This window comes from Neovison vison, chromosome 1 (genome assembly GCF_020171115.1).
Source record: "Neovison vison isolate M4711 chromosome 1, ASM_NN_V1, whole genome shotgun sequence".
NCBI lineage: Eukaryota > Metazoa > Chordata > Mammalia > Carnivora > Mustelidae > Neogale > Neogale vison.
The window spans coordinates 230,648,084-230,661,031 of NC_058091.1; the positions used below are offsets into that span (position 1 = coordinate 230,648,084).

At 37.8% G+C, this 12,948-nt stretch overlaps 1 protein-coding gene across 7 annotated transcripts in view; it reads left to right on the forward strand.

Annotated features, from left to right (window-relative positions):
• Positions 1-12,948, forward strand: part of ANKRD55 (ankyrin repeat domain 55) — a 537,753-nt gene that overhangs the window by 279,571 nt on the left and 245,234 nt on the right. The gene's annotated exons all lie outside the window — the stretch shown is intronic.

A 12,948-nucleotide genomic window follows, 5' to 3' on the forward strand; every position in this document is an offset into this window, starting at 1 on the left:
TGACTTTATACACACCTTTTCTTTCCCACACCTCTTCCAGCAGAAAGAAGCAATAGAGAGACAGTGGCCACATGGATATCTAATATGGCAGCAGTTGAAAAGCAATTCTTCTTTCCACCTCACTGTCAAACTTCCCAAGGCTAAGGATGGTCATGATTGTGAAGGATTATAATTATAGCTTTTTTTTCTTGCTTGCTTGCTTCCTTGCTTGCCTGCTTATTTTGGGGACCAGGAAAGAAATGTTAAATGTCAGATGGGGTACTCAGGTTAAGAACATGTTCTCTTTAAATACATTCATTTGAGTGGGAGTGTGTGGGAACAGTCTGGACAGAACACCGCTGGCTGACATAGGAGACAGGAGAGGATCTTCGTTCTACCATTATGAGCCCTGGAAATACTCCAGGACATGATAGAGGGAAAATGCCTTTCCTCTTTAATTTATTCATTTTTTTAAAAAGATTTATGTATGTATTTTAGAGAAGGGGGGAGGGGCTGAGAGAGAGAGAGAATCTTAAGCTGACTTCCTGCTGAGCGTAGAGCCTGATTTAGGGCTTGATCTCATAATCCTGAGATCATAACCTGAGCCAGAATTAAGAGCCAGACACTCAGCTGACTGAACTACCCTGGGACCCCTGCCTTCCCTCTTTTAGTAAAGTTTGGGACTCTCTGTACTCAGATGTCACATCTGAGGAAATGACAGATATTTTAATTAAATTAGAGGAAGATTAGCTACTGAAGACACTACACCTACTTTTAAAAAGAAATCATGTTTAATTAGAGATGTTTGGGGATTATACTAACAGTCTCACTTGTATCAAGGTTCTTCCCTGAATGGTGAATATTCTCACATTAAAAAGCTAAGAGGAATAACAGAATAATGGAATTTTTGTACTATGAGTGATATTACATTGATATTGAACTATTTGGTAACTTTTCAAATTTTATGAGCAATCGTGCTTTTTTCCCCCCTTTCTTTTCAATGGCAACCATGGACAAAGGATATTGAAGTTAATGAGCTTAGGTCAGCAAAAGTAGGAAAGAAAATCTAAATAAATTTAAAGTTGGGTATAATCTTTTCATTTTAATGCAGAGGCTATGGAGGAGTGCTATGCAGCCCACAGTGTACATGGGGTTCCCTCCCACCCTCTAGTCATATTCTGTTTTCCCACAATCTGTCATCCATTCTTCAGTGCCCATTTGTTGAGCACCCACCATGCTAAAGGTGAAAGTAATAGGCACAGTCACTATCCTCAAGGGTCCCCTAACCTAGCGCAAAGTGACGAGTGTAGTGAGAGAATCACGGTGAGACCTGAAATAACTGAAAGGAATTTCATCATGATGCCTTGCTTCAGGCCTCAACATTCAAGGTCCTGGTACCTTCTACTGACTTGACTTTTCTTCCTGGACTGCCTTCTGCTCCACATATCATGAGAACCATGGCCCAAGATATAAGATAGCACCACACAGTTCTTGCCTAATTCAAGCGAGTTTTCACTTACCTCCTGGAGAACGTAGAGCAGTGAGGTACACTGGTCAGAGGAAGGCTCTTATTTCTAGGGAAGCCATACAACAAGCCTGGAGGACATTGCATGAATATTTCTATGTGACTAGACCCACCTTAGGCACTTTAATTGTTGCCAGAGTTTCTCATTGGTGTACAGTATGGGGACCCAGAGGCTGGACAGTGCTGGTCATTGGTGACCAAGTTCAGAGGCTCTGAAAGCCAAGCATGCTTATGAGCCTGACAGACATAATCATTTAAACACTATAATATGCTGGCTATGTGGTAAGCTTCAAGGAAGCAGACACTAATATCCTGATGAACTCCCTGGGCCTTTGACCACACAGACTGCCTGCCCCTTTCATGTTAATCCAGTGGCTAGAGGCTAGGCCGTCTGGGAAAAGAATAGTTGAGATACAGAGGTGATTGATGGAGAAGGTGGTGCTTTTCTACTTTGTTCCTAAGGCTTGGGGTCTTCAACAATTTCACAGCAGACCCAGTTAGTTACTTACTCTGTATCCAACCCTCTACTTCTTCCCAGGTTTCTTCAGGGAAGCAATATGCCCACTTATTGCCTTGCTTTTCTAGCCTCTGTCACTGCTGACAGAAGCTTATGATAGAACCTGAGCCAGTGAGATGTAAGCTGGAGTCAGGCTGGGACTTTTGAAAAAGGTTTTGTTTTCCTGCTAAGAAGGGCATAATGTTGGGAAAGCAACAACCAAAGAGGAAACAAAGAGGAAGACAAAGCCAAGACTCTAAGCAAAGTGAAGAGGAAGATCCATTTATGTATGTATATTTGTATTTTAATTCCAGTTCATTAATATATAATGTAATATTAGTTTCGGGTGTGTAATATAGTGACTCAACAACACCATACATCACCCAGTGTTCATCACAACTAATGCCCTTCTTAATCCCCATCACCTATTTTACCCCGTCCCCCACAACCTCCCCTCTGGTAACCATGTATTTGTTCTAGAGTTAAGAGTCTGTTTCTTGGTTTGTCTTGCTCTCTTTTTTCCCTTTGCTTGTTTGTTTTGTTTATTAATTCCACATATGAGTGAAATCATGGTGTTTGTCTTTCTCTGATTGGCTTATTTAGCTCAGAATTCTACCCTGTAGCTCCATCCATGTCATTGCAAATGGCAAGATTTCATTCTTCTTTATGACTGAATAGTATTCCATTGTACATGTACACCACATCTTCTTTATTCATTCATCTATCGATGGAAGCTTAGGTTGCTTCTGTTTCTTGACTATTGTAGATAATGCTGCTATAAGCATACATAATGTATCCCTTTGAATTCTTGTTTTTGTATTTTTTAGGTAAATACCCAGTAGTGCTATAGCTAAGACTTCCAGTACTTTTCTTTCTCTACTATGTTGAGTAAAAGTGGTGACATTGGACATCCCTTTTTTCTGACCTTAGGAAAAAAGCTTTCAGTTTTCCCCCATTAAGGATAATATTAGCTGTATGTTTTTCATAGATGGTCTTTATTTTGTTGAGGTATATTCCATCTAAACCTACTTTGTTAAGGGTTTTAATCATGAATTGATGTTGTATTTTGCCAAATGCTTTTTCTGCATCTTTTGAAATGATCATATAGTTCTTATCATTTCTCTTATGGATGTGATGTATCATGTTATTTTGCAAATATTGAGCCACCCTTATAGTCCAGGAATAAATCCCACTTGATCATGATGAATGATTTTTTTTAATGCATCGTTGATTTTGGTTTGTTGGTATTTTGTTGAGGATTTTTGCATCTATGTTCAGAAATACTGGTCTATAGTTCTCCTTTTTCGTGGTGTTTTTATCTGGTTTTGGTGTCAGGGTAATGCCAGACTCACAGAATGAGTATAGAAGTTTTCCTTCCTTTTTTGTTTTTGTTTTTTTTTTTTGAAATAGTTTAAGAAGATAAGTATTAATTCTTTAAATGTTTGGTAGAATTTGCCTGTGAAGCTATCTGGTCCTGGAGTTTCCTTTGTTGGGGGTTTTTTGATTACTGATTAGGTTTCATTGCTCATTATCAGTCTGTTCAAATTTTCTGTTTCTTCATGCTTCAGTTCTGGGAGGTTATATATTTCAAGGAATTTATACAGTTTGTTGGCATATCGCCTTCATAATACTTCTTGTAATTGTCTGTATTTCTGTGATAGTGGTTATTTCTCCTTTCTCATTTGTGGTTTTACTTGAGGATCCATTCTTCTATTTTTTCAACTGATATTTATTGAGTGTCCACTATGTGCCAGGAACTGTTTTAGTTGTTAGAGATACAGAAGTGAACAAAACATATAAAATCCTTTGCCTCCTTGGAATTTGGATTTATTGGCGACAGGAGAGAAAGATTATATATACTATATGATAAGTGTAAGATATAGTATGTCACATAGTAATAAGTACTACAGAGAAAAGAAAAGCAGACATACACTGTGTGGGGCCTCAAATGCTGATGTAAGGGCTTTGATGTTCCTCTGATCAAATCATTGTAGGTTTGTGAATGAGATGTGATGTGGTCTGACTTACATTCTAACAAGATCACTCTGGCTGCTGTGTTGAGAATAGACTGAAAGAAGAAAGAACGAGCCACGGCCCCCAGTGGCATCTGTGTACACTGTTAATAAACACTAGTAATCACCTGCTTCCAGAAGTCTTGTTATCTGTGGAAAATAACTTATAATCTTTTCAGGGTTAACTATTAACTAGTTAACTATTCCATCACTTGCAGCCACTCATTTCTAACTGATACCTAAATGATTACCATCATTTACTGAACACCTAATATGTGCCAGATGTTGTGCTAGGTCCTAGGGACACAAATATGAAAATACATATAGTTCTTATTATCAAAAAGCTTTGTGAGGTCCCTATACCCAAATTTTGGGTGAACTAACAGGAAAACCATTACACTGCAATAAGGTAATTGCTTTAGCAAGATTTGTGGGGAGGATGGGGTGAGCATAGGGTAGATAGGAGAACACCTAAGCCAAGTAAAGGAATCAGCTTCATGAAAGCTCAGCAGGTGTTTCTCAAGTGAAAAAGTTAGTGAAGGGCTCTAGCCAGGAGGAACTAACTGCATGTGCAATACAGAACATGGAGTGTTTGGGACCTGAAAATAGATCAATATTCTTAGGGAACTAGAGTTTGGCATGGGGGAGAGAATGGCAAAAAGTGATAGGAAGTTAGGCTGAAAGTGGATGGGCGAAATGATGGTGGATTTTATATGGGCTACAGAAAAATATGATTTATCCTTTAGACAATAGGGAGACAGTGAAGCCACGACTCTGGCAGCAGGATTAACAAGTGCTTGTAAGGGAGTGAGACTGGAGAAAAGGCAAGTGCAGGAAGCCAGCAAACAAGCTGTAGAGCCAGAGTCAACTCAGGGTTGGGATAGAGAGGAAGGGATGCAGAGCTGGTAGTTTGTATGGGGTGAAAGACAATATCATCATACCACATGTACCTGCACATGAGTATCCAGATAGTATTTTTGGCATAGAGATTACACCAGGAGACAGTGAACAGTTTTCTTATGGACTAAATTAAAATATGACTGTTTTTGATATAGGCCCCTGAAGACTGTGTCTGCTAAGTTGCTATCAGGCGATTCCACTTAGCTAGCTTTGTGGAAGCTAGAGGGTAGCCCTAATACCTAGTCCAGGCTGTGCTTGCCTTCTTCCATGCAGCTTTGTGTTCAGTCCACCACTTGAATGTCTTTTATATTCTCAGTGCCGCTGCATAAGTAATAATACCAACAATGGCCATATTTGGGAATTAACACATGACGGACACATTACATATATTCTTATAAATTTTGTAATAACACTGCAAAGAATGTGTAATTAACTTGAGGCCCAGAGAGGTCAGAAGACTACCCTACGGCCACATGGCTAGTGAGGCTGGATGTGATTTGTACCCTGGACCACTTGACAAAGCCTATCCTGTTTCTGTGATGTGGCAAGGTTATCCACCTCATTATAACCCATTATTCAGTCATGATCCAGGGCTCTGCGTTTTGCTCACAATCACAGAGCAGGAAAAAAAGTATGACATTTACAAAATACTTTCATATTCATTAAAGACAAATTCTCCCAAACATGCTTTTTGTTTAGTTTCGTTTTGTTTTCCCACGAAAAGATTTGAGTCCCTCAGGGTTCCAAAGTTTCCAAAGCACTAAAAAGTACATATTGACAAAACAAATATAAGGAGCATATTACTTATTCTGATAAACCATACTTTACAAGACAAAATAATCCAGTTGATTAAAAAGAAAAACCACATAGATCCTTCACAGAGAAAGGAATCAGGAATGGGTGCTTCAGTTCATTAACCATAAGAAGCATGGAGCTTCTTAGGAAATGAGCATTCAAGAAGCTAAATGTGAGCGAGACGTGGAAATGAGTATTCCAAATCTGTTCACGAGCACTTCATTTGGTGGTACTGCCCAATCCCTTGGTAATTCATTTACTAAGCATCTACTATATTTGGAGTGTTGCTCTTGGTGCTGGGAGGATGAGAAGGATGGAGACAAAAGAAGAAACAAAGTCATGGGTCTCTTTCCTCTAGGTCTTTCAAATAGATTTTGTCTAAAAGGTTAAAGCAACATAAGATATCTCAGTGACACTACTCAGGACCACAGAGTTTAACAGCTGTGCGTAGGAGATCACCTTGTCTAACCCTTGAAGTTCACAGATAATGAAATTAATCCCAGAAGAGTTTGTCCCTTGCCAGAGGTCATGAAGATAGCTGGTGTGAAAACTACCTCTCCCGTGAATCTGTTTATATTGCTGTAACTTTATTCAAAATTTGATTTTAAAGTCCATATACATTCACTTGAAAAGGGGAAGAATTCCTTTCTATTTAATTCAGGAAGACAACAACAATAATAAAACAAAGAAATGCCAGCCTGTCATTTGGAAGGGGCCTGATCATAGAGGATTGGTATCTGTATGCCAGGATTTGCACTGCAGCTTTTAAAAAATAATAACAAGGGGTGCCTGGGTGGCTCAGTCTTGGTTAAACAGCTGCCTTTGGCTTGGGTCATGATCTCAGGGTCCTGGGATTGAGCCCCGCATCAGGTTCCTTGCTCAGTGGGGAGCCTGCTTCTCCCTCTCTCTCTGCTATTCCCCCTGCTTGTACTCTCTCTTTCTCTGTGTCAAATAAATAAATAAAACCTTTTAAAAAGTAATAGCAGAATATAGATAACAACCTCAGTGTCTATCATTAGAGAACTGTATATACTAGAATCCATCCACACAATGGAATATGATAGAGCCATTAATAAAATAAAGCAGATTAATGTGTAATTGATATAGGCATATTTTAAGTGAGAAAATCAAGACATAGATCAATTTTATATATTCCTTTAACCAGTATTTTCTACATAGTGAATTAATACAAAATAATTTTCCAATAATAGCTATAGTAGATATTCTCATTTACATTGCTCCAAATCTTTTAAACATTTTTCTTTTCTTTTCTTTCTTTTTTAAAAAGATCTTATTTATTTATTTGACAGACAGTACAAGTTGGCAGAACAGCAGACAGAGGGAGAGGGAGAAGCAGGCTCTCCACTGAGCAGGATGGTGATATAGGGCTCTATGCCAGGACCCTGGGATCATGACCTGAGCTGAAGGCAGCTGCTTAACCAACTGAGCCACTCAGGCGCCCCATTTTTTTTCTCCACATTTTAATACTTCCCCACTATTTAAATCCATTTTCCATGTAGAGTAATAAACAATACTATATTGTCATTTCCATGTCCCAAGTGAGAGGAGGTATAATATAGTTTCCATGAGTAAGATATATCTATGAAGACTTTGCTTTAGAACTCTTGTTTAAAAAGGCAGGAGCTGGAGCATCTATTTGGCCCCTCTCAGCAGAAGTGTCTTGGAGGTATGATAGCTTTATGATTTTTTTGTTTTCACTTTGTCTTTATTGTGGCAAAGGCAGAAACTCTTGAGGCCAGTTCTTTGGAGCTCAGCCTAGAGTTTCTTATTAATCTTATCAGTGGTTGTGTATGAGCTTCCTATATCCCTAAATAAATCTCTTCCTGATAAACCTAGCTAGAGTGGATTCTTTTGACTGCAACTAGGTAGTGTGATCGATACAAAGACTTCCAACTGTACTCTGTCATAGTCTCCTTCACCATTATTTAATAATACCTTGGGCAGGTCTCATAATTATAATTAAACTTTCTGTCTAGTTTCCTTTAGACCTTCCATTCATTCCCTATTTAAGTCCTGTATCCCATTGTCTACCACGTAAGGCTCACAGACAGGCAGGGAGTGAGACATGAGTTGTCTTTTCTTGTAGTCTGTCAAACTCTACCCATGGTTCTTTAAGTGTCTACTTCCCTCATTTGTTAGTTAGAAAGAAGTATTGGTAGAAACCTCCTCTGAGTAAGGATGAAGAAAAGACTATGGGAGTTGTTGGGTGGGGTCCAGAAATAGCCTCCCAAAATGAACACTGCATTCTTGGTAACTTTGATTTCTTTCCTTCTTTTCCTCACCAGTTGTTTTGTTTAGATTGGAAAGGGTGAAGCTAGAATGATGTTTGGGGTAAAAGATCCAATATTTCAGCCTTTTGAAAAATCTTGAGAGAGATCTCTAGATATCCTTAAAATGCAGAGTACCCTTTGTTCTCAAGTCTGGGTCTTTTTGACCAGAGGTATAATATCAGGAAAAGTTTAACTCATTTTCCTAATAATTTCCAGATCCAAATTTTTATGGGGAAATAGTGTTGTTGTTGTTTTTAAAATCATAGAAACTGAACATTTAAGCCAGCCACTCTCCCAATTACTTTTGCAGCTAGGATAGAGCCATATGGCCCAGCCAATCCATAAGCTGTGGGCTATGAAGAGGGATTTGGTGATACTAAAAAGTAGGAACAAAGAATAAGAAACATTCTAGTTATGGGTGGCAGCAGCTGGGGTGATAAAAGTCAATTTCCAGAGCTAATAGAAGCTTTCAGGCAGCATGGAGTGGTCAGGGGCTTTCAGCTGACCCAGTGGCACCTTGGAGGACTAATGGGAGGTGTGACATTGGCTCTGGGCCTAGTTACAGCTTCATCCTTTGTTTTTGCATGTTGAGACTGTTTCTTCAGTCTTCCTTTCAATTCCGAATTCCCCAGTAACCTTTATAATATAAGCATTTAATCCTATACATTTCCCCTAAGTGCTGCTTCAGCTACATTTATGAATTTTGATCTACTGTTTTTTCTTTTCAATACTAGATACTTTCTAATTTTCCTTGTGACTCCAACTTTGACTCAGGGTTTTTTTTTAAAAAAAAAAAAACATATTGTTTAACTCTCAAATATTTAGGGATCTTAAAGATATTTTTCTGTTATTGATTTCTTCTTTAGTACTGTTATGGACAGAGGACATACCTTGGATGATTTAAATCTTTAAACATTTTTGAGATACTGCTGTTGTTGGGCCAAGTGTCCTAAAAATGTCAGTTAGGTTCAAGCTGATTGATAGTGTTGTTTATGTCATCTACAGCCTTACTAATACTCTATTTGTTCTATTGGTGACTGAGAGAAAAATGCTAAAGACTTAATTGTGGATTTGCCTTTTTGTCCTTTTAATTCTGTCAATTTTTGTTTCATGTATGTTGATGCTCTCTTGTTAATTGCATATAAATTTAAGTTTGTTATGTATTTTTTATGAATCAACCTCTTTATCATAATGTCATGTCGATTCATTGCTGATAATAATTATTTTTTCTTAAGTTTACTTAAAAAAGATATTAAGAAAGATATTAATGTAGGCACTTTGGCTTCCTCTTTATTAGTGTTTGATTAGTGAGTGTTTGTTTCTCTCCCTTTACTTTAATTTGTCTGCCTCTTTAAATTTAAAGTGGGTTTCTCCTAGGTAGCATACAATTGAATTTTGCTTTGTTTTTATGGTCCAAACTGACAACCTCTGTTTTTTAATTGGTGTGTTTAGACCATGCACATACAATGTGATTATTGATATGATTTAATTAAAATCCATCATCTCTTTTGGTGCCTGCTTTTGAATTTGTGATTCCACTTTATCCTGACTTTGAAGTTTTTTAACCATAGACCTTTATTATCTATTTAGATAGATAGTTCTAGATAGATAGATAGAGATAATAGAATGAATGTCTGTGCCCCACCCATTTGTATGTTGAAGCTCTAACCCCCAGTGTTTGGTTATTTTGAGGTGGTGCCTTTGGGAAGTAATTAGGTTAGATGAGTCATGAGAGTGGGAAGTCCATGATGGAATTAGTGTCCTTATAAAAAAAGGAGGAGAGTCCAGAGTTCTCCAGTCTCTAAGGGCGCTGTGAGAAGAGGACAATCAGCAAGCCCAGAAGAGGGCTCTTTACAGGAATTGAATCTTTCAGCACCTAGATTTTGGACTTTCTAGCCTCCAGAACTGTGAAAAATAAATATCTGTTGTTTAAACCACTGAGTCTAGTATTTATTATGGCAGTCCAAGCTGACTAAGTAGATAGATAGATGGATGGATGGATAGATAGTTTTGATTATCGCTTTAAAGGAGAAACTATTACCCTTAAGTTTCCATATTTCACTTCACAGAACCTATACTAGACAAAACATTAGCACAGGTGCCCAAAAATGTATGTACAAGGGGATTTATCATAGCATTAAAATTTTTAAAATAATCCACATTTCCATCTTTTAGAAATAATCAGATAAACTACTATACATCAATTCTGTAGAAGATTATGCATCTCTAAAAACAATAAGATCAGTAAATGGATACTAATATGAAAAATATGTCCAGTTGAAGTAAGAAAAACTAGTTGTAGTCACCAAAGTATGGCACAATTTAAGCATTAAACAAAAACTCTTACCAAACAAAATATGTGCTTTCTTATGTTTGAATATGTATGTGAATGTATATGGTAAGAAAAATTCTGGAAGGATACGCAGTGGTTGGATAATTAGTATACACAATTGAGGAAGAATGTAGGTGACTAGGCACAGAGAAGTTTTGTTTTATCTGTATCATTTTAATTTTTAAAAGTTCATTATTATGATGAGTGGTGACTGGAATTATAGCCTGAAAAGGAGAGGAAAAAGAAAGAAAGATACATGTAAGTCAGGGAATTTTTCCTCTTAAGTCTGATGTTTTATTCATTTCACTGGGGTAGGAGATTTGAAGCAAAAACTGTCTGCTGCCTTTTGTCATACAACAGCAATACCAAAATTCACAGTGAGCGCTCCAGGAGTGCATACTGTGTCTGGGGTGTGTCCCTGTGTGTTTAGTTGTGCTCATTCATGCTGAGACATTATTTTTGCCCATAAAAGGAGGAATTACAACATCAAACCTGGATTATTCTCATTTCCAAATAGCCCCAGAATGTCAACACAAATCTGTCAATCTTTTGTTCTGTTCCTCTCTCACAAACACTCCCTGGAACCCATGCCAATAGTAGAAAACAGATGTAGGCAGGCACTGTTTTGACAACACTGAAAATGCCGGTGATTAGAAGTCAGGAGAGAGTAAAAGTGATTAATATGCTCCTAAAAGAACAGGGACTGCACCTCTAGAAGAGATTGTTGGATGGGTGTCCCTACTTGTATACATTTTCATACTGAAACAAGGGCACATGTTCTCACACAAGTTTCTCCTAAGCAACTTCTTGCTAAGTGGTTCATTCCTATAGCATTTTCATAATGGTAAGGTTAGGCGTGTGAAAAGTTCTTGGAGGACGGGGGGAAAGGTTGGAGGATGGCAAAAGGAATGAAAGAGTCTCTCTTTGACCATACAATATTCTTCAACTGATAAAGTGGATTTTGGTATCTTTTTAAACCAACAGACAAGGATTTTCTGAATTTAGCAGTAAGCCATGGGATTGTGGCACTTGACAATAAAATTACTAGTTTCTTAATTTATGAGACAGAAAATCTTTGTTTAGCTCATTGCACATAAAGTAAGTTTGCCCTTGAGTGACTTTAATTACGTACCCATCTCTTTACCAAGTGGTAAATATCCTGTAAATATCCTCAGTTGTGTGTAGTTTGAACTCCAAAGGGCTGCACCTCTGTGAAAAAATGAACCAGGAAAATACGCCACTGACCAGCACAGACAGGGATTTTGTGTCTACCAGAGCTATATCTGGGACCAAAAGTTTCCCTGATAATTTGTATTCACAGGCCTCCACTTCATGAGTTTGAGGTTAACTATTTTTATATCTCTATAGTCTCAGAAATGGATGAGAAATTATGTTAAATATTGGTCTTGGATTTGTGGTACACCAGGGTTGCCTTATAGAAGTATAGGCTTACTTTGGAGATATTGAGAGCTTGAGTCAGACCACTACAGTAGAGCCAATATCACAATCAAGCAAGGCAAATGAAATTTTTGGTTTTCTAGTGCATAGCAAAGTTTTATTTACACCATATCATATTTGGTGAGTGTGCAATAGCACTATGTCTTTAAAAAATAATGCATATTCTTAATTTAAAAATACTTTTTTGCTTAAAAAAAAAAAAACCAGCTAACCATCACCTGAGCTTTCAGCAAGTCATAATCTTTTTGGTGGTGGAAGGTCTTTGCAGGTGAAAGGACTGACCAGGGTGGTGGCTGCTGACGTTTAGGGCGGCTATGGCTATGGCTATGGCAATTTCTTAAAATAGGAGAACATGAACTATGTTGCATCAATGGACTATTTTCATGAACGATTTCTCTAGCATAAAATGCTGTTTGTTAGAATTTTACCCACAGAAGAACTTCTTTCAAAATTGGAGTCAGTCTTGTCAAATAGTGCCACTGCTTTATCAACTAAGTTTATGGAATATTCTAAATTCTTTGTTGTCATTGCAACAATTTTCACAGCATCTTCATAGATTCTGTCTCAAGAAACGACTTTCTTTTGTTTATCCACAAGAAGCAATTCCTCCTCCAGTCAAGTCTGACCGTGAGATTGCAGCAATGCAGTCACATCTTTAGGCTCTGCTTCTGATTCTAGTTCTCTTCATATTTCCTACCATATCTGTAGTTACTTCCTCCACTGTAGACTTGAACCCCTCAAAGTCATCCATGAAGGCTAGAATCAACTTCTTCCAAAGTCTTGTTAAAGTTGATATTTTGACCTCTTCCCATGAACTGGGAATGTGCCTTAATGGTGTGTAGAACGGTGAGTCCTTTCAGAGGCAATTTACTTTGCAGAGATCCATCAGAAAAATCATTATTTATGGCAGTTACAGCCTTATGGACTGTATTTCTTTAATAATAAGACTTGAAAGTAGAAATTGCTCCTTGACCTGCAAGCTTCAGAATAAATGTTATGTGAGCAGGCATGGAAACAACATTCATCTCATTGTACATCTCCATCAGATCTCTGCGATGACCAGGTGTATAGTCAATAAGCAATAATATTTGAAACGGATCATTTTTTTCTGGGCAGTAAGTCTCCACAGTGGGCTTAAAATATTTAGTAAACCGTGTTGT